We start from the raw sequence: 22,887 nt of genomic DNA, 5'->3' as shown, positions 1-22,887 counted from the left end.
AATCCACACTGGGGTAAATTTCACTTAATTTTTGTCTTATTTCTTTGCTCTAAGGTTGGGCCCCTGTTGGAGAGTAGCACAGTGCAGACACCTAAAACTCAGAAACCCCAACATCTTGGGGTACTTGTGTGGCTCAGTTGGTTAAGTGTCTGACTTCAGCTCCAGTCATGATCTTGCCATTCATGGGTTCGAGCCCTGCATCAGGCTCTGGGCAGACAGCTCAGAACTGGAGCCTGGAGCCTGCTTCAGATTCTGTGTCTCCATCTCCCTCTGCCCCTCCACCGCTCACGCTCTGACTCTCTCTCCCTCTCTCTCTCCCCCCTTCTCTCTCTCTGTCAAAAAAAAAAATAAACATTAAAACAAAAATTTTTTTGAAAAGAAACCCCAACATCTCTTTTTGCAAAAAGGAGCTCCTAAAAAGAAGCCCCAGCAGTCAGGAGAATAGAAGAGACAGAACCACAGAAGGGTTTCTCCTAATACTGTGTATAAATCCGCACAGGGGCGCCTGGGTGGCGCAGTCGGTTAAGCGTCCGACTTCAGCCAGGTCACGATCTCACGGTCCGTGGGTTCGGGCCCCGCGTCGGGCTCTGGGCTGATGGCCCAGGGCCTGGAGCCTGTTTCTGATTCTGTGTCTCCCTCTCTCTCTGCCCCTCCCCCGTTCATGCTCTGTCTCGCTCTGTCCCAAAAATAAATAAAAAACGTTGAAAAAAAAAAAATTTAAATCCGCACAAATCTTACCCTACATTTTGAACCACATCTGCACATAGACCCAAGCGAAGCCTTCGAAAACTGAACAGAGTTGAAAATGCTTGTCACAAAAGATGAGCCAAAGCTGACAGTGTGCAACTACTTGGGAAGATTGCCCGCTAAAAGAAAAGCAACATTCTCCAGAGGAGTAGGACAGCACCTAGAATATGCACATATCATATTAACAATGTTCCAGATAATATCCAAATTACTTGACATACAAAGACCCATTAACAAGGAAAAGCAGCTCTAATAACTATGTCCAATGTAGTATAGGAAAATACAAAATGCAGGAAAAGATAGAAAATCACAACAAAGAAATACACCCTATAAAAAAGGGAAAAAGTGAAAGTTTAGGAACTTAAAAATAAAATACTTGAAATAAAAATTCCGATGGATGGCTTCAAGAGCAGAATGAAGTTTACAAAGAAGTCAGTGAACTTGCAAACATACCAATAAAAATTATCCAAACGAAGAACAGAGAGGGAAAAAAAAGATTAAAAAAAAAATAACAGAACCTCAAGTACTTATGGGACAGCAACAAATGATCTAAGATAAGTTTTTTTAACTCTAGCTGTGTTTGAAAGTTTAAATATGTGTATTGTAATCTTTATAACAACCACTAAAAAATAACATAAAATTATAACCAAAAACCCAAGATATAAATTAAAATGGAATATTAAACAAAAAATTCAAATAATCCAAGAAAAGGCAAAAAAAAAGGAGAAAAGGAACAAAACCCTGAAAGAACAAACACATACCAAAATAAAAGGTACACTGAAATCCAACCATACCAATAATTACATTAAATGTTAATGATCTAAACAGGGTATCACAAAATTTAGCCTGCAGGCCAAATCCAGCCTGACACTAGTTTTTATAAACAAGGTTGTTTTGGAACAAAGCCATGCTGTTTTATTTTTATCTTATTTCTGCCTGCTTTACACTGCAGAGAGAGTTGAGTAGTTGCAACAGAGATCCTATAGCCCACAAAGCCTAAAACATTCATCTGGCCCTTTTACAGAAAAGGTTTGCCAACTACTGCTCTAAATTTGTGCTGTCCAATAAAAATAAAATGTTCAACACATATGTTATTTAAATTTCTCTAGTGGCCACATTTAAAAAATAAAAAGGAAAAAAAAAGACTTTAAAACAAGTAAAAACAAGTGAAGTTAATCTTAATAAAATATTTTATTTAACCAATTTTTCAAAATATCATTTCAACATAGAATCAGGGGTGATATCAATAAGATGGCAACATAGGTTGTTCCCGACTTCAGTCCCCTTCACAAGAACAACTAGCAACTATCCATAAACAAGATACCACTGTGAAAATCCCAGAATTGGGAGGTGAGACAAAGTACCCACCCTGAGAAAACATAAAAAATAAAAAATAAAGTACTCACCATGGACCACATCACCCCTCCCCAAAGCCAGCACAGTGCCTTACTGAGAGGATGCCCTGGCCTTCAATTTATCTAGTGAGTAAAAAGAGTGCAAGGTGGACATGAAATCCCCCCAGCATTCTCGGACACATCCTGTGAGGCCCACTTGAATCTTGCCTCAAGGGGATCACTGGGAGAGTTTGTGGGGCTTGACCACTGGGGATCAGACAGACACAGAAAAGTTGGCCAGAGCTTACAGCAACCAACACTCAGATCATGGTGGAACACATTTTTGCTTACAGTGGAGCCTGAGCTGATCCTAGCTAGGGGCTTTGCCCCATGCTGTCAGGGAGCTCAGTTGGCTGTTCTGCCTAATTTGAGTCCCCAGCCAATGAGCTGTATGGGCAGTAGAGCCCATTCTATGACCCAGCCTGGGCAAGGAAGCAAATTAGAAGGCATACCCCACTGCCTTCAGTCCTGCCTAACCAGGAAGCTCAACCAAAGAACCCAGGCAACCATGGAGCCATATTCAGCCATGCTTGGGTGGGGACCCAAGGCAGCAGCCCTATCCAACTGCTAAGTATAGTCTCTGGCCTTGCATAACCAAGGAGCCTAAACAATGACCCTGGCAAGCTGCAGAACCCAATGTGTGGCCCTGACTGATTGCTGGACATAGCCAGTAGGCTCACCAATGCAGGGAGCTCAGCTGGTGACCTTGCCCAATTGCATAGTATAGCCTGCAGCCCCACTGATAAGGAACATGGAAAACAACTCTACCTAACCACAGAGCACAGTCTCTATCCCCATCCAACTGTGGGACACATCTGGAGCCCCCACTTGACCTAAGAACCTAAGAACCTAAGAACCTTGCCATACAGTGGAGACTTGCTAGTGGCTTACCTGGGAGAAAAGTTCAATTTGTGCCCCTGCCCAACTTCAGGACACAACTTAGAGCCCTGCCTGATCACAGGGCACAACCCGAGGCTTCATCCAATTGTGAAGCTCTGCCTGTGGCCCTGCCTGAACACGGAGTCTAGCCAATAGCACCAGCTGGTTGGGGAACATAGCATGAAAACCCACATGACCAGGAGCAATTGTTAAGCCCACCCCATAGACCTGGCCAATTGTGGAGTCCAACCAGGGTCACTAGTATGTTAGGAAACACAGGCTGTGACCTCACATGATCAGAAGTGATTGAGGAATCCTGCTGGCAGCCCCACCTGACTACAGAGTATAGCCAGCAGCCCTGCCCAGTGAGGGATCCCACTCAGTGGCATTGCTTAAACATAGAGTCCAGCCTGTTGCACTCCCACCCCAACCTCAGAACATGGCCAGTAGCCTTATCCAAATAAAGACCCTGATAGCAAGCCCTGCCTGCCCAAGGATAGTACCAGCTGACCTATTCAATACTCCAAGCTGAGCTCACTGGTGAAGGCCTTTCCCCACCAAAGTGAACCAGTAAAGTCTGGAAGCAGAGACAAGTTACTCAAATAAGCAGATACCAAGGCAAGAAATTAAGGATCACAGAGCATCAGGTAAACATGATATCACCAAAGAAAAGTAATAAAGCTCCAATAATAGACCCTAAAAAAACAAAGATCTATAAAATGTCTAAGACTTCAGAACAGTCCTCTAAAAGAAGTTCAGTGAAAACACAGACAACTAAATAAAATTAAGAAGGAAAATGCACAAATAATATGAGAAGTTCAACAAAGAAACAGGAGCCACAAATCAAACAAAAAACAGAAATCTTAAGGCTGAAGAATATAAATGCTGAATGAAAGAATTCAATAGACAGCTTCAACAGCAGAATCAACCAAACAGAAGAACAAACAAATAATTAACCAGGAAATAGGTCATTTTAAATTATCCAGAGAGAAGCAAAAAGAATAAAAGTGTGAAGAAAGTCTCTGATACTCTTTTGGGATACCACTTTAAAAGCAATATATCCATTATGGGAATTCCAGAAGGAGAAAAGAAAGAGAAAGGGACAGAAAGTGTATTTAAAGCAATAATGGCGGAAAACTTTCCAAACTTGGGGAGAGAGAGGAACGTCCAGATTCATGAGGCCCAAAGGATTCCAGATAAGTCGAACCCCAAAAGGGCTATACCAAGACACATTATGATTAAATTGTCAAAGTGAAAGACTTTATACCAATTAACACATGCACACATCAAGAAAAAAAGAAAAGATCTCAAATAAACAACCTAACTTTACACCACAGGACACTAGAGAAAGAAAAACAAACTAAGCCCAAAATTAGCAGAAGGCAGAAAATAATAAAATTAGAACAGAAATAAATGAAATAGAGGACAGGAACACAAAGAGGCTAACAAAACTAAGAGTTGGGTCTTTGAAAAGAGAAATCAAATAGACAACACTTTAGCTAGAAAGAGGAGAGAAAAAGAAAAAGAGAGTCAAGAAAAAGGGAGAGAGAACTCACATGAAATTATATTTTATTAATAATTTATAAAGTTATAAATGTAAGGGGAGATGTTGAAACTGAAAGCACAGAAATACAATGACTCATAGGAGGCTACTATGAACAACTGCACACAACAACAAATGGCACAAACTAGAAGAAATGGACAAATTTCTAGAAACATACAACCTATTGATGAATCAGAGAGAAACTGAAAATCTAAACAGATCAATAATGTATAAAACAATTGGAAAAGTAAGCAACCTCCCCACCCAGTAATAAAAAAAAATCAAAGGATCAGATGGTTTCACTGGTGAATTTTGCTAAACATTTAAAGAATCAATGCTAATTCTTCTCAAATTCTTCCAAACAGTTGAAGAGGGAGCACTCCCAAATTCATTTTATGAAGTCAGCACTACGCTGATACCAAAGCCAGATAAGAACACTATAAGAAAACTATAAACCAATATCCCTAGTGAATACTAATGCAAAAATTCTCAAAAAAAAAACAAAAAAAACAAAACCTCAAACTATCAAACCACATTCAATAGCACATTAAAAAGATCATATGCCATGATCAAGTGGGATTCATACCTGGGATGGAAGGATGCTTTAACATGTGCAAATCAATAAATGTGATACATCACACTAACAGAATGAACAATAAAAATCATATAATTATCTTAATAAATGTGGGAAATGAATTTGGCAAAATTCAACATCTATTCATAACAAATACCTTAACAGATTGGGTGTAGAAGGAATGTACCTTAACAAAAGTTCCTATATGATAAGCCCACAGCTAACATCATACTCAATGATGAAAGGTTGAAACTTTCAAGAATAAGACAAAGGTGCCTACTCTCAATACTTGTATTCACCATAATACTGGAAGACCTAACCAGAGCAATTAGGCAAAACAAAGAAATAAGTGGTACCAAAATTGAAAGAAAAAAGTAAAGTATTTTTATTGCAGATATCATTATCTTCTCTCTCTCTCCATATATATATAATTCTACATATAGAATTATAAAGACTACACCAAAAAACTGTAGGAACTAATAAACCCAGTAATACTGGAGGACTCAAAATCAAAAATCAGTCATGTCTTCCTTCCTTCCTTCCTTCCTTCCTTCCTTCCTTCCTTCCTCCCTCCCTCCCTCCCTCCCTCTTTCTTTCTTCTTTCTTTCTTTCTTTCTTTCTTTCTTTCTTTCTTTCTTTCTTTCTTTCTTTCTTTCTTTTTTCTTTCCTTCTTTCTTTCTAGGCTTCATGCCCAGCACAGAATGCAATGCAGGGCTTGAACTCACAACCCTAAGACTAAGACCTGAGCTGAGATCAAGAGTCAGACACTTAACCAACTGGGCCACCCATGCACAACTGGGCCCCAAATCAGTTGTGTTTCTATACACTAACAATGAATTACTGAAAAAGGTATAAAGAAAAAAATCCATTTACAATAACATCAAAACAATAAAATATTTAGGAGTAAATATAAGTAGGGAGGTGAAAAATCTACACTGAAAACTATAAAACTTTGATGAAAGAAATTAAAGAAGATACAAATAAATAGAAAATATAAGTCATGTTCACAGATTGGAAGAATTGATACTATTAAAATGTCCATGCTAACCAAAGCTATTTATAGATTCAATGCAATCCCTATTAAGGTTCCAATGGACTTTTTTTTTTTTGCAGAGGAAGAAACCACAACCCTAAAATTCATATGGAACCACATGCAACTCAGAATAGCCAAAGCAATCCCGAGAAAGAGGAATGATGCTGGAAACATCATATTTCCCGATTTCAAACTATATTACAAAGCTATAGTAAATCAAAAAAGTATGTTATCAGCATAAAAATAGACACATAGACCACTATAGAATCAAAAGCCCAGAAAACTGCATGCATATACGGTTAACTAATATTTGACAAGAGAGCCAAGAATACCCAATGGAGAAAAGATACTCAATAAACTAGATATTCACATGCAAAAGAATGAAACTGAACTCCTATCTTACACTGCTCATAAAAATTAACTTGAAATGGAATAAAAACTTAAATATAAGACCTGAAATCATAAAACTCCTAGGAGAAAACAGAGGAAAGTTCCTTGGCATTGTCCTTGGCAATAATGTTTAGGACATGACACCAAAAGCACAAGCCACAAAAGCAAAAATAAACAAGTGAGACTAAACTAAACTAAACTAAAAAGCTTCTACAAGGCAAAAGAAATCATCAACAAAATGGAAAAGGCAACCTAAGATATGGGAGAAAATATTCATAAACCATATATCTGATAAGGAGTTAATATCCAAAATATATAAAGAATTCAACTCAACTGCAAAAATATAGAAACAAATAACTGATTTAAAAGCAGGCAAAGGATTTGCGATGATGTGGCTGGAGCTAGAGTGTATTATGCTAAGTGAAATAAGTCAGTCAGAGAAAGACAAATATCATGATTTCACTTATATGTGGAATTTAAGAAACAAAACAGATGTACATAAGGGATGGGAGGAAAAATAAGATAAAAACAGAGAGGGAGGTAAACCATAAGAGACTCTTAAATACAGAGAACAAACTGAGGGTTGCTGGAGGGGAGGTGGGTGGCAGGATGGGCTAAATGGGTGATGGGCATTAAGGAGGGCACTGGATGTTATATGTAAGTGATGAATCACTAAATTCTACTCCTGAAACCAATAAAAAATAAATAAATATAAATATAAATATAAATATAAATATAAATATAAATATAAATATAAACAATATAAATAAAAGTGGGCAAAGGGCTTGAAAAGACATTTTTCCAAAGAAGATATTCAAATGGCCAACAGGCACATGAAAATATGCTTAACATTAATCATCACAGAAATTCAAATCAAAACCACAAGATACCACCTCACACCTGTTAGAATGGCTAGTATCAAAAGATAAGACACAACAAGTGCTGGCAAGGATGTGGAGAAAAGTGTGCCGTTGGTGGAAATATAAATTGGTACAGTCACTATGGAAAACAGAATGGAGGTTCCTCAAAAAACTAAAAACAGAATTACTATATGATATAGCAATCCCACTTCTGGGTATATATCTGAAGGAAATGAAAATGCTATTTTGAAAAGATATCTGTACCCCATGTTCATTAAAGAATTTTTACAATAGCCAAGACATAGAAATGACCTAAGTGTCCATCAACAGATGAATAAAGAAAATGTGTGTGTGTGTGTGTGTGTGTGTGTACAGTAAAACCTTGGTTTGAGAGCATAATTCATTCCACAAACATGCTTTTAATCCAAAACATTTGTATATCAAAGCAAATTTCCCCAGAAGAAATAATGGAAACTCAGATGATTCGTTCCACGACCCAAAAATATTCATACAAAAATGATTACAGTACTATAATACAAAATAATAAAGAGAATACAAAATATAAAGAAAAATAAACAAATTAACCTACAATTCCTTTGAAAACCTTTGTGGCTGGTGTGAGGGAGACAAGGGAAGAGAGTTATTGTGTAGGACAACTTTCACTATCACTAACGGAATCACTGCTATCCATTGGCTCAATGGATTCTTTTTATTTCATGTAACTTTAGCAAGAAAACTATCCAATGACACGCCTCCTTTTGAGGATTTTGCAGAAATGTGACATTGCATCATCGTTAAACAGATTCATTGCTCGCTCTGCTACAGCCTTATTTGGATGGTGTTTTCTACAGAATTTTGCAGTTTCCCACATTTGACACATCTCCCTAATCTCATTTGAAGTGAGGGATTCCTTCACCTTTTTCTCTTCCTCCTCTGCAGACAAGATGCAAACATAGACTTCTTATAAAATCTTGCAATTTCAGCCACTTGCATACTTCATTCATATTTCCAATGATCTCCTTCTTAACTTCCACTGTAATCATCACCTTCTTACCTCCTTTTCAATTTTTCTGCATGGGGACCATTATATACGCTCACACAGGCGTTGACTACAGTATAGTATTAATAACCTCTTGTCATACACTGTGTAACTGGCAATGAGGCAGCAGAGGAAAGGTTCTATATCTGCAGGCAGCCTGACCTAGATTGCATCAAAGCATTCCTAAGCTTACTCCTGCATGAAAAAGCAGAGGACTATCCATAGGTGCTTTGATGTGACAAAAAATACACTAGTGCCAGAAATCTGAAAAACATTTCTGATTTTCAGAAATCAGATTTTCTGATTTCTGCCAAACACCATGGCCTGAGACCAAGTAGCCAAGCATGGGAGATTATCACCCACAATCCTGCAGTGAGAGAGAGAGACAGAGAGAGAGACAGAGAGACAGAGAGAGAGAGAGGAACCTTGGCTCAGTTGTGATCATGTGACATTCAGTGTCACATACTACTTGTATTGCAAGACATCACTCATTTATCAAGTTAAAACTTATTAGAAATGTTTGCTCATCTTGTAGAACACTCACAGAACAAGTTAGTCGCAATCCAAGATTAATATTACTCAACTATAAAAAAGAAGGAAATTTTGGCATTTCTGACAATATAAATGAACCTTGAGGTCATTAATGTAAATGAAATGTCAGACAAAGACAATACTGTATGATCTCACCTCATTGTGGAAATAAAACACTAAACTCAGAAACAACAGATTGGCAGGGGTGGCCTTGGGGGGGGGGTGGGCAGTGGTAGAGAGAAATGGGCCAAGGTGGCCACAGGGTACAAACTTCCAGTTACAAGATGAGTATGTTCTGGGTATATAATGAACAGCATGGTGACTATAGTTAACACTACTATATTGTATAATTGAAAGTTGCTGAAAGAGTAGATCTTAGAAGCTCTGAAACACACACACACACACATACACAAAGGGTAACTACATGAGGTGATGGATGTGTTAATTAATCTTAGTATGGTAATCATTTCACAGTATATACCTATATGGAATTACCATGTTGTATACCTTGAACTTACACAATGTTATATGTCTATTATACCCTTGAAAGCTGGGAAAAATAGAATCACTATAAAAAAGTATTACGGAGATATTTTATATTCTTCCTACTAAGTCTTTGAAATCCTATGTGTATTTTAAATATCAGCACATCTCAATTTGCAATACACACATTTCAATTGTTCAATAGCCACGTGTGGCATATGCTCAAAGCATTGCTTACCACAAGGTCTCAGCACTCCAAGAGATGAGGCTTTTTTGGAGGGATGAGCAGATTTTGCATAGCCAGAGGGTAGACTGTGGTAGATTGAATATGACCACAAATACTTTGCAGTTCCTCCCATTAAATAGTGGAATCTATTTTTCCACTCTTTGAAGCTAAGCTCTCACCTTTTGACTTGCTCTAATGAAATGTAAGAAAAGTGCTGTTGTAGGAGTTCCAGAACCTAATTTTCAAGAAAGCTTTAGTTTTTTCTTCACACTCTTGGAAAATATCCTTGCCATTGGAAGAGGCCTGGAAGCAACTACTGAAACATGAGAGATCTCACAGATCATTGATCATGGGCAATAGTCAACACTAGGTCTCTGGACATGTGAGGGAGGCTACCTTAGACACCCTCTCATCCCCCATCAAGCCATAAGGTGACTGCTGCAAAACTAAGCCCCGGTGATAGTAGCAGAAATGCCTAGCTTATCCCAGCTATCTTAGCCTGTTCTGCCATTGAGATTCTCCAAACAGCCCTCTTTACTAATTATTGGCATTTATATGGCAAGGACACATCTGTGACACTGCTACTTTCCAGCATTCCACTAGACAGAGGCATTCAACCTCTCTATTCTCAGCCTTACATTCTTAAGTATAGTAAGATTCTATCATAGTCCCCTTTTCAATATTTCCTAAGACCTCTGTTTCTCTCTTTCATCCCCTCCAACCCTCCCTGCCTGCATAGTTTAGCAATCATAGTTCATATGCTACTAGGGTGGGCAGCTGCTTCTGTCCAATCACTTCTTCTCCCAATTTTTTCCGATTTACAGCTAATGAGTGAGAATCTCCTTTTGGACAATGCCTACCCAGATAAAATGGGGTTGCATCGCAGCCCCAAAGTATACAAATGAGGGTGGAGGAAGAATGGGAAATATATTAATTATTTGTACATCATCCTATCACATTCATCTCTCCAAATAAATTGCAGCATGTTCAGTAAATTAGCTTATGATTCGTATTTACACTGCCACACTTCACACAGTTAAATGTATAGTAGATACCAAATAGGTCACTTTAATTTCTTGACTGAGCCAATAAGTCCACCCAGACAGAGTTCGTACCCTTTACACGTTCAGCTTTTTCTCCCCTCCAGAGCAAGGTTTTACCTCCAATCCTTTTGAAGTCAATAGGCATAAATCTTTCTCTAAACACTATTACTGGTACCTACTGGATAATTTTCTGCTTGGAGACAAATGGAAAAGAGGATATGACAGAGGGAGAGGGAGAGTTCTTGCATAGTTCACATCCATGAAAGCATATTCTTAGCTCCATTCTGGCTGGAAATAGAGAATCAGGCTCAGCAGTTCTTGATCTATAATTTTTTTGGTGCTTTGATTAATTCAGTGGCACAATAACCATAGTTTACAATGTTGTTCAATCAAATAGATTTTATAGCCTGCTGATAAGTTCTAAAATGTCCTTATAAATTATTCTTTTATTGTTATTATTATAAGACAGTGTGATATCTCGACATTGATACAACATATGTGGGGATCAGTGCACGACCTTGAAGTGTTGAGCCAGAAGGAAACATACATCCAATATCATTCATTAAGTGCATGAATAAATAAGAATTCTCCACTCACTTTCCAAGTTATCAATGTAATTAGCAGATGTCAAGATCTCAGATTTATCCAAAGAGCAGCATTTTTTTAAAAAAAATCCAAATTATTATTTACCTCTTCCAGACCTTTAACTGAAAATTTAAAGCAAAATAATAAAAATATTGTTGGAAAAAGAATAAAATAAATAAATAACTTATTTTATATACATGTGTATGTCAAAGATTACAAAGTAAGGGAAAATCTGCTATGCAATTCTAGAGAGACAAGAAGTAGAACAGCATTGGTAAATATGGAAGACACCTAGAAGTTTCCAATAAAAACTGAGACTCAACATTTATGATTTTGGAGACCTGATTTCAAGGTCTGATTAGCTCTTTTGGATTATGAGCTTCACTTAGTAAACTAATAATTCCCAAAAATGAATAATTGAGGTACATGAGCATCTAATAACCAGGTATTCATTGCAATTGATGCTGTTTAAGAAAAAGTTCCTTCTTTTTTAAAAATATTTTTAATCCAAAAAGAAAAACATGAAAAAGAAATAATCCTTGGTGTGAGTTTTGTCCTCCCTCTCCTGTTTATTTTCTTTCTGAATCTAGATATTAAATTTCAACAAACCAGATAGTTTCATCATTATCCTAGATTTTTAATGTCAAATAATACTGGATTTCATAGAATGAGGGACTATAAACAGACACAATAAAGCACAAGGACTTCTCAGAGAAACACTTGGAAATAACAAAATATAAATCATGAACATAGTTATTTTGTCTTTAAATAGTGAATAATTTTCTAAATCTAGATTTTTAGTTCCAATATTCTGATTCAAAAATTATTATGTTAGCAATTTGGTTGAAAAAATGTACTGAGCCAACTCCTCCCTGGTGCCATAGTCACTCCCCAGTAGTAAATGTTAACAGTTCCAGAAAGCAGAGTTCCAGTAGCTTGAGAGAGTTAACGCTCCTCTTGAAGGATTAACTTAAATCCAAAGAAAATACAAACCCATAAATGTAGAGATTTTCATTAAATGGAAATTAAGAGGAGTACTTTGGAGGACTGGTACAGAGAAAACTAGGTTAAGAAATATCCTTTCAAATGGAAAGAATAATAACCATGTAAAAACTACTAAAGGTTATTTAAACACAAATATTTTATGACGTCTCTTTGGCCATAGTTTTTGGAATGTTTAAGAATACTGGGGATTGTAAAAACACAATATGCAAACTTTTTAATACGCATATGTATTTCTCCCTCAGAGTCTAAACACAAGTGAAATTTCCGCTCTAGATCCCAGGTATCTAAGCCCATAAAAAATGCCTTCAAGCTGACTCTCCCTCTTGGCTCAGAAACTCATGTATGGTTTGCATGTTAATGAAGTTAATTACTCAACCTATGGTCAGGATGCCAACACACTTCACGACCTCAGGGACCTTGTTCTATCTGTTACAAACTCTTTCTCCAGTATCTTTGACATCTTTATTTACCCAGCCAGGTTGGCACCCTAAATTTTTCCTTCTCTGCAGGGCAACCAGAGCTCTACAAGAGTGGTGGCTATGTTCCCAATGCATAGGCAATTTCTCCAGGATCTACTTCCTACAGTTTGCTCCAATGACTTTCACGACAGCTTTATTTACTCTGTTTTTATCTTACTGCCTTAAATCAGGAGTCTCCCTTTAGATTCATTAAAGTTGAAAAGTTGGCCTGCCTTTGATTTTATCTCTCCTCTCAGAGGACTCTTTCCCTTTGTTCTGCAGCCCAGAGGCCAGCCCTGTCCATCCCTTACCCAGCTGACTGCTTCCTGGTTCTTGTACCCACTTCATGGCCTGGCCTTAGCTGGCCTCTATTTATCCACATATGGAGTTAGCCAAAACTGAATCTTCTCTTACAGCTTTTACACACATTCAGGTCTGCCCTATTTAAAAACATTTTCATTACTTATCCTAAATTCTTCTATAGACTTAATCCTTCTCTCTCCTTCCTTCTTTTGGTCAAGCTCCTTCAGCTTCTACTTCTTTACCTCACAACCCTCAGAATACTGGCTTCTGTTCTGAGCAGCATATTGAACTTGCTTCTACTAAGAATGTCATTGACCTAATTACTAGCTCCAATGGATACTCTTCTGAATTTATTTCAGTTCAACTTTTGTGGCCTAAGCCTCTGTAGGCCATTCCTTTTTTTCCTGGAATTCTTTCCTATGATGTGTATGGTACTTCTTTCTTCTGGCTTCCTTTTAGGAAACAGTGGAATTGAGTACTAAAGAAATTGATCTCAAACATGCATAAAAGCATGGAATATGAATCTGCATGTGACTTATAATATCTAACTTCTTAGGAGTACCACATATTGGTACAAAGTGACACAAAACTACATACACATGCTGCCTTTTGGTCTTTAATATCTACTCGTTCAATGAGGGAGCCAAGAATTATCTCAAGTTGGTTGTAATTTTTGAAGACAAAGAAGATGGTCTGGGGCCTAAGTTAGATTGATAGCCCTTACCAGACAAGTCATATCAGAGCTAATACTTCTCCACCTGGGAAGTGGATGAGCTGGGATTCTATTGCAGTTGAGGCATATATGGTTCCCTAAACCTTCCTGATGGAAAAAAATGAGGGAAAATGGAGGATGAGGTAAAAAGTAGGACAGAGTCAATACTTTGCTTCCACTGAAATTTTCAGAGTGGTTGATGAGACTATGGGCTAAAAGCTAGTTGGAGGGTAAGGAGGTGGTTCTAACACACAGTGGCTCCCCTAGAACAATATGGTGGAAGAATAAGTGTGGGCCTGCTTTACCCTGCCACTGAAGTTTCTTATAGTTCAACAAATAGTCATCAAGTGTCCATTATGTCCCAGGCCTTATTTGGGGCAATGGAGATATGAGGATGAAGAGCTATGGTTTTTATCCTCAAGGAGCAACAATCTAGCTGACACTTTCATCAGGTGGGCATAAAAAATACAGTAAAACATTGGGAATCCTTAATTTATCTGGTGGATTCTCTCCCTCTTCCTCTGCTGTATTCAGAAACCCATGTAGATGGAATTTCAAATTTCAATTCCCAGTCCCCTTACAGTCTATTTATACTCACACTTCCTAGCTCCCATGATGACACCTTGGATAAAGAATTTATTACTATCTTCCATTTGTCAAAGGAATTTCATTTCTAGATATCAATGTATCTCCTGAAATAGTGTTTAGGATATGATGCTTCTGTTGGATAAAACATTGGCAGGGTCTTTTGGCTCATCCCATGTTATCCACATTTCTGTTCTTTCCTAAGTATTCCTACTGCTTTGGGATTTTAGTCATTAAGAAGACAACCAAATTGAATCAAAACAATTATGCAATAATGTGCATGCCAAGGTTTCCTGGCACCTCTTACCAGAAATTCTACAGTGTGAGAGTGCATTGCCCAAATATTTTATTTACATTCAACTTGTCCCAAGGTATTGCTAAGAATAGGAATGAATATATAGCCTGTTTGTTCAGAGTATTAAGCCACATAGCCAAATTTGGACTGGTTAATGTTGTATCTCCCTCATGAATAGAGAATATGGAATTGAAAACGACTAGCATGGAGGACAGAATGACTCAGAAATCTAAGAATAGCCAAATCATGTGAAAAGACCCAAAAGCTACTTCAGAATGAACTGCATCCGCCTGCCTCACAAACCCAGCAAATTACAATATTTAAATCTATGCAAAACAGCATTTTACCAGCATTTTATCTGTATATTTAATTTTGCTTTGGGTTGGTATGTGTTTGTCTCCTTACTGTGAGTTAGTTTATTAGCAAAGGTGTATGCTAGCTCAAAAAAATAATCTAGTTTATTTTGTTTTGTTTCTTTTAGATTATAAATTAATAACTTGGGCTGCTTGGAATCATTTTAAGAATATTTGAAAGTAGATTTTGGATAAACCACAGACTCCTCGGAGGTCTAGGAGACACTTACCACCAAAGCACTGAGAAAGGCTGATAATATGAAAGACTCAGACACTATGGGAGATCCCATGTTGCCTTAAGTAAGCTCATCATCTAGGATTCTGGCAATAATCTGACCCCCTAAATAAAGTGCTTCCTCTGCTTTAGTTATTATAAGCCACTTTATTGGGCTCTAATTAGGAACAGAACTGAGAGTAATCTGATAGGACATGTTCTTTGCTATTCTCATCACCATGCACATCACTGATAGTGAAGGAAGGAAGGACTGGAACTGAGTATCATCCTTCATTAGCCACTTTGGTCAGCCACACTCTCTGCCACCACACTGTGCCCTCTAAAGTTCCCATACTTTGATTAGTAAACAAATCTTTACCTTGCTTTAATTAAAATCTGCATCTCATCACAGGCTCAGCTCCCCCTGCAGCCCTTTCAGGTGAAGGTTGTTCTTTTCTCCTAAGTGGTGTAGGTAGTTACTATCCACCGTTGCCATTTCCACATGATCACTTCATGGGGATAATCCGTGCTTCTTCCGGTTTCCCGTCACTTGGAGAAAACACCCAATGCCCCCCGTTCCCGCTGCGATGACCTGGGAGTCATCCCTGTATTTTGTTTAATGCTCTGCTGTTGCAGTGTTGAAATTTTAAATAATTTTTTATCAGGGGCCTCACATTTTCATTCTGCACTGGGCCCCACAAATTATGTAACCTTGTCCTGGTCCTAAAGGTAGTCTTGCGTGTTCTAATTTGCTCTACACTAACAACTCAGGTTATTTTTATCACATGAATCATGCCACCCCCTTGGTTGAAACACATTTATGGCTTTTCATTGCATTGAGAATCAAGCCCTCACATCAAGGTCTGCAAAGACCTGCCTTCTTGGGCTGCAGGTGTCGCTTCCCCACTTCAACACCCTCACTCACTGAGGCTGCAGGCATACTGGCACCTTTCAGATTGTTGTCCACAGCAGTTCCTTCCCTTTGCACATGCCTCAGACCCTTTGCACATGCTATTTCCTTTCTCTGCAACACTCTTTCCCACACTACATCATTCTCATCTCTCAAGATTTAGCTTCAATAGCGCTTAATGTATCAGGATGTGCTAATTGCCATAACAACCCCCAAATCTCAGTGGCTTGTTAAAAAAAAAAAAAAAAAAAGGTTTATCCCTCAGTCATGACACAGTCTAATCAGCTCATGTCAGGTTCCTACAGCCAGCTTTCCTAATGAGGATTCAGGGTCCCTCCTCAGTAGGTGGCTTTATCACTTTCTAAGGCCTCAGAGTCCTTCACTGGACTGTCTGTGCACAGCAAGAGGACAAAGGAAGAATGTGTGGAGCATCACAGCAGAGGTTTAGCACCAGGCCTCAAAGAGGAGTCTGCCAATTTTGCCCAGATTCCACTGGCTCCATCAATTTGTAAAAGAGCCTGGGAAATGCTGTTTAGCTCTGTGCCCAGAAGGCAAAGTAAATGGTTTTGAGTACATGTTACCATCTTGGCCACTGTCACCTTACTCAGAGAGTTTCTCTCTGACCCTTAATCGCAAATAGCTCACTTCTATTTTACTCTACTCTTGTAATCAATTTCTCTCTCACCTCAATTTGTGGTTATTTTTTGCATTTTACTTGTTTAGACTTTCTCATCTACTAGAATGTAAATACCTTGTGGGCAGAGATCTTACCAGTCTTTTTCACCGTTATAGCCACAGGACTTAGAGCACTACTAGGCATACGGTAGATTTTTTTTTTAATGTTTTGTTTCTTTTTGAAAGAGACACAGAGTAGGAGCAGGGGAGAGGCAGTGAGAGAGGGAGACACAGAATCTGAAGCTGGCTCCAGGCTCTGAGCTCCAGCACAGAGCCCGACATGTGGCTCAAACCTCTGAACTGTAAGATCATGACCTGAGCTGAAGTCTGATGCTTATCTGACTGAGCCACCCAGGTGCCCCCATACTTAATTAAAAAAAAAAAAATTCTGTTGAATAATTGAGTGAGTGCAGGAAAAATGTCTGTCTTGTTCTTCCTTGCTAGTAATATTGATAACTATTCCTTTCTATCATGCGGGAGTGATAGAATGGCAAGATTCCCTTCTCCCACGATGAAATTAATGGTGCTTTTAAAGGCAGTATATAATGTTTAGAAGTAAATGTTCTGGAGTGCCTAGGTGGCTCAATCACTTAAGCGTCCAACTCTTGATTTCGACTGAGGTCACGATCTCATGGTCATGAGATCCAGCCCCATGTAGGGCTCTACACTGACAGCATAGAGCCTGTTTGGGATTCTGTCTATCCCTCTCTCTCTGCAGCTCCCCCTGCTCTTCCATGCTCTCTGCTCGCTCTCTCTTCCTCTCTCTCTCTCTCTCAAAATAAATAAATAAAAACATTAAAAAAGAAAAAAAGAAGTAAATGTTCTGTAATCAGATTCCGTAGGTTCAAACCCTAAGGTCACTGCTTATTATTAGCTATGTAATCTTGAGTAACCTACTCAACCTCTCTAAACTCTAAATTCCTCTTCTGTTAAAAAGTGTAATAGTAGTATCCACATCCCAGCATTCTTGTGAGGAAAATGAGATCATCTCTGTAACATGCTTAGAACCATGCTCTGGTTAATGGCTCAATAAATGTAAGTATGATTATTATTAGTCACCACTATATACCCAGTGCCTGGTCCAGTACATTGTAAAAGCAAGCACTCAATATATATTGGTTGAATGAAAGAACAAACGATTAAGGGAAAAACCTTCTCTCACAGCTATTGACTCCAATAAAAACAAGAGCTATCTTTACTGGACCTTGAGTCCATGAAAGATCTTAGTTTGCTAATGCTCAGCACTCAGAACTTGCTTTCATGCATAACAATAATGGACAAGCCCTAGGGAACACCCAGTCTTTTGAAACCATCTAGCAATGTGTGTAAACTTGAACAAGAGCAACAGATCTCATTCTCTCCCCATCACAATGTTTTAATTTTAATTTGTTCCAGTTGTATTGAGATATAATTAACATACATCACTGTGTACGTTTAAGGTGTATAGCCTGATGGTTTGATTCATACACATTGTGAAATGATTACTACAATAATTTAGTTAGCATTTATAAAAAGAGAAAGCATTTACTTAAAAATAATATAAATTAAAAGGGGGGCACCTGGCTGGCTCAGTTGGTGGAGCATGCGACTCTTGATCTCGGTATCTTGGGTTCAAGCCCCACAATTGGTATAGAGTTTACTTAAAAATACAATAAATTAAAAAATAAGAAAAGAGAGAAAGCAAAAAAAAAAGGCAAAAAATTTTCCTTGTGATAACTCAGAATTTACTCTTTATAACCTTCATATACATATATCATATAGATGTTAACCATAGTCATCATGCTATACATTCCACCCTAGTACTTACTTACCTGATAACTAGAAGTTTACATCTTTTGACCACCTTCCTCCGATTCTCCTTCCCCTTACTCCCTGCCTCTGATAAACACAAATCTGATCTTTTTTCTATGAGTTTGGCTTTTTGTATTTGTTTATTTTTAGATTTCACAGGTAAATGAAATGATACGGTATTTGCCTTTCTGTTTCTGACGTATTTCATTTAGCGTAATGTCCTCAATGTCTACCCATGTTGCTGCAAATGGCAGATGTTTTTGTCATTTTTTATGGCTGAATAATATTTAATTTTGTGTGTGTGGGGGGTGGGTGGGTGTATACACATACCACAGCTTTTTTATCCATTCATCCATTAGTGGACACTTAGGTTGTTTCCATGTCTTAGTTATTGTAAATAATGCTGCTATAAACACAGAGGTACAGATATCTTTTCAAGTTAGTGTTTCATTCCTCTGGACATATATACCCAGAAGCGGAATAACCAGATCATATGATCATCCTATATTTAATTTTTTGAGGATCTTCCATTCTGTTTTTCATAGTGGCTGTGCCAGTTTACAATCCCATCAACAGTGCAAAGGTTTTCCTTTTCTCCACATCTTTGCCAGAGTTTATTTCTTGTCTTTTTCATAATGACCAATCTAACAGACATGAGGTGATATCTCATTGTGGTTTTGATTTGCATTTACCTAATGACCCGTGATGTTGAACATCTGTCCTGGGACCTGTTAGCCTTTCATATATTTTCTTTGGAGAAATGTCTATGCAGACCTTTTGCCCATTTTTGAATTGGTTATTTGATTTTTTCCATTGAGCTGTATGAGTTCTTTATCTATTTTGGATATTAACCCCTTCTCAGATGTACAGTTTGCAAATATTTGTCCCATTCCTTAGGCTGTCTTTGCACTTTGTTGATGATTTCTTTTGCAGGGCAGGTGCTTTTTAATTTCATGTAGTCCTACTTGTTTATTTTTCATTTTGTTGCTTGTGCTTTAGGTATCACATCCAAATAAATCATTGTCAAGACCTATGTCACGGAGCTTTTTCTCCTGTTTTCTTCTAGGAGTTTCACACAGTTTCAGGTCTTACGTTAAAGTCTTTAGTCTACAATTTGAAATATATCTCTCCATTTACATCATCTAACTTTTAATCTTTAAATCAGGCTTCTTTCACACACAGGAGGTGCACTTTCTTCCTAAAAGGTGAAATTTCCTAATTAGGTGAAATTTCTTCCTAAAGAACGAATAATAATGAAGGAAATAAATGATCAATTAATATTAGAGCAAACTTGAATGTTAGCATTGTCACATAAGTTTAAGATAATTTGAAAAATGTAATCAAAGTGTTCATAAAAAAAAACACAAAAGGTATAGAAGAATACAGAGTAAAAAGAATATATTCCTCCATCATTGAATGTCAGTCCTGTCTCCAGAAGCAAACATTGCTAATAACTTCTTGTGTTTGTTTCCAGAAATTATCTATGCATGAATAAGCTTAGGTTTGCTTATTCTTGTTACCAAGAAAAACAAAAAAATGCACTCCTATATACAAATTATTCAGCCACATGCACTTCCCCCCTCCCTTTTTTTTTTTTTTTTTTTTCTAAAAATAAGCACCTTTATTACATGAACGAAGATGGGAGGACAGAGGATTCGTTTGCCTTTCCAGGCCTTGATTTTCCTCAGATAGACAGAACTCCAGTTCCCTGCCCTCTAGCACAAGGCCATCTGCCCTGCCACACTGGCCTGCTTTTCTTGTGATACACACAAGAAGCTTGCCCTGCTGGAACTCCTCCTCCGGAAGATGCTGATTTGGGCATTCTTTGACCTTTCCTCATATTTCTTCTTCATTTTCTTTGATCTTTTTTTTTTAATCTCTTCCTCCTCAGGAGTCAGCTGGGCCTCCTCCCGATCCAGGGACAGTACATAGTGGGATTCATCCATGGTTGGGAGGTGTGCTGTCATCATCATATAGTTCTTCACAGAATCTTGGTGAAGCAGTTCATTGATAGATGCATTTGCAAACAACATCGATGATCCTTGCTTTGTACATAGAACACTTGGAGCTCCAGGAGAGATTCCCCAGATCCAGCCTCCAGGCACGGTAATTACTGTTGCCTCCCCAAAGTCAGACTGTGTGTATACAGCAGAGGCCAATCTTAGTGCAACAGAGTGTGTCCCACCTCAAACTTCTGCTCCTTGTGGAAAGGCTTTCTTTTGCCCCTGGTCTTGCCCAGTTGTCCCAAGGGATGCCCATCACTCACAGCCCGCTGGAAAGAAAGCTAAAGATGCTTTTTTTTTTTTTATTAACAATCTATCTTTGTCATTTTCCCTCAACAATGCATTTCCCATGCCTTTTATTGATGGCATGATATTCCATTGCATCAATATACTGTTACTTACTTTTTTTAAAAAAAATTTTTGGTGGTATGATTTTTATCAAGTTTTATTAAGATAGAATTCACAGCTCATATAATTCATTCATTTAAAGTAGAAAACTCGGAGGTTTTTTAGTATGTTTATAGAGTTGGGCATCCATCATCACAATTTTAGAACATTTTTCCTACCCCCAAAAGAAACCTCATACTCTTAGCCATCATCCCTCAGTTCCTCTACCCTACATCAGCTTTTGTCAATCACTAATCTACTTTCTGTCTCTAAAGACTTGCCTGTTCTGGATATCTCCTATAAATAGAATCATACAATATGCAACCTTTCACTTAGCTTTATGTTTTCAAGTTTCAGCCATGTTGTAGCATGTGTCAAATATACTAGTATTTATTAATCAGGCTTGTATTGGTAGATATTTAAATTGCTTCTCTTTGTTTGTTCTTGCATATGGCCCTGCAATCGAAATCTTGGTACATTTATCTTCGCAAACTTATAGGAGTATTTATGAAACTCTTAGAAGGGAATTCCCTGGGTCAAATACTATGTGTCTTTAATGTTGAGTGATTTTTCTAAGCTAGTCTCTAAAAAGTTAGGTCATTTTATGTAACATGCAAATGTACATCACACTATCTTCTTAATTAGCATTTTAAAATCAAGAATGAAAAGGGTCTTTTCATGTGTTTGCTGGATGTTAGTACTTTTTTCTCTCTTTTCTTTTTGGATGAAATATCCATTGAGTCACTTTGCCCATTTTATGTGAGATTATTAATTTTTTTCCATTTCTGTGTAAAAGCAAGAAAAATTAGCTTTTTGTTTGCTATATGTGTTGCACATAATTTTCCCATTTTTTTCATTTTTCTTTGACTTTGTTTATGGTGATTTTTGAAATACAAAAGTTTAAAATTTGTAAATAGTCAATGTATCTTCCATCTTTTCCTTCCCTGGTTATTTCATGATACACAGAGATGACTGTGTATTTGCTGATTTCTGAATTTCATTTAAATCTTGGACCCATCTGAAATTTATTTGATACAAGAATGAGGTAGGTCACAAACTTACTGTCCTTTTAAACTTTAAATTGTTAGGCAAGTGTTTCCTCCTTTATTGACTTTTCCTCACTGATCCGAAATGCTACCATCATCATCTACTAAATCTCTACATGAATCTAGATCCATACCTTGCTTCTTAAAGCTAATCCACAATTCTCCATTTCACCAGTCTCATATCCTTTAGGTTATGATAACTGAACTTCAAGTTTAATATCTGATAAAAACATGGTCTAGCTCACTACTCTTTTTCTTTCCAGAATGTTTCTAATTATTGTCAACTGATTGCTCGTCAGTAAAAAAAAAAAAAAAAAAAAAAAAAAAAAAGGAAAGAAAAAAAAACCTTTGTCCATTTACCCCAAAATATACCTACTGGTATTTTAATTCCACGTATCAAGGGAAGTGAACCTTTTCACAATATTGATGCTTTTTATCACAGAGTAAGGTATTTTTCTCTACTCTTTTAACTCTTTATGTCCATCAGTAGAATCCTACACATTAATAGTTAAACTTATTTTTAGCTATTTTGTCTTTTTTCTTATTGTTATATTAACTTTGAACCATTTGCCTTGCCAAATTCTCTTACTGTTTGCAAGAGCTTTTCAATGGATTTTCCAGAAGCTTTCTAGTTATTAATCAGACCATTCATCAATGTATTCAATAAATAGTTATCAAGCACTAATATGTGCCAAGTATTAATGAGAACACTAAACAAAAAGCAGTGATCAAAACAGACAAATACCTTACTCTTCTGGAACTTATGTTCTAAGAAGAAGAACAGGATAATAATTTAATATACAATATGTTAGGTGATTATAAA

General features: G+C 37.4%; 1 pseudogene; it reads right to left on the bottom strand.

Annotated features, from left to right (window-relative positions):
* LOC124501864 (40S ribosomal protein S8-like) overlaps positions 1-20,887 on the bottom strand; it is a 63,420-nt pseudogene extending 42,533 nt beyond the window's left edge.
* Positions 20,888-22,887: the final 2,000 nt, after the last annotated feature.

This window comes from Lynx rufus, unplaced genomic scaffold (assembly GCF_022079265.1).
Source record: "Lynx rufus isolate CCGP_SWC_20201006 ecotype Redwood Valley unplaced genomic scaffold, mLynRuf1.p SCAF_7, whole genome shotgun sequence".
Lineage (NCBI taxonomy): Eukaryota > Metazoa > Chordata > Mammalia > Carnivora > Felidae > Lynx > Lynx rufus.
Note: the sequence above shows the minus strand (reverse complement) of the source record. Positions and strands in the feature narration are given on the sequence as shown.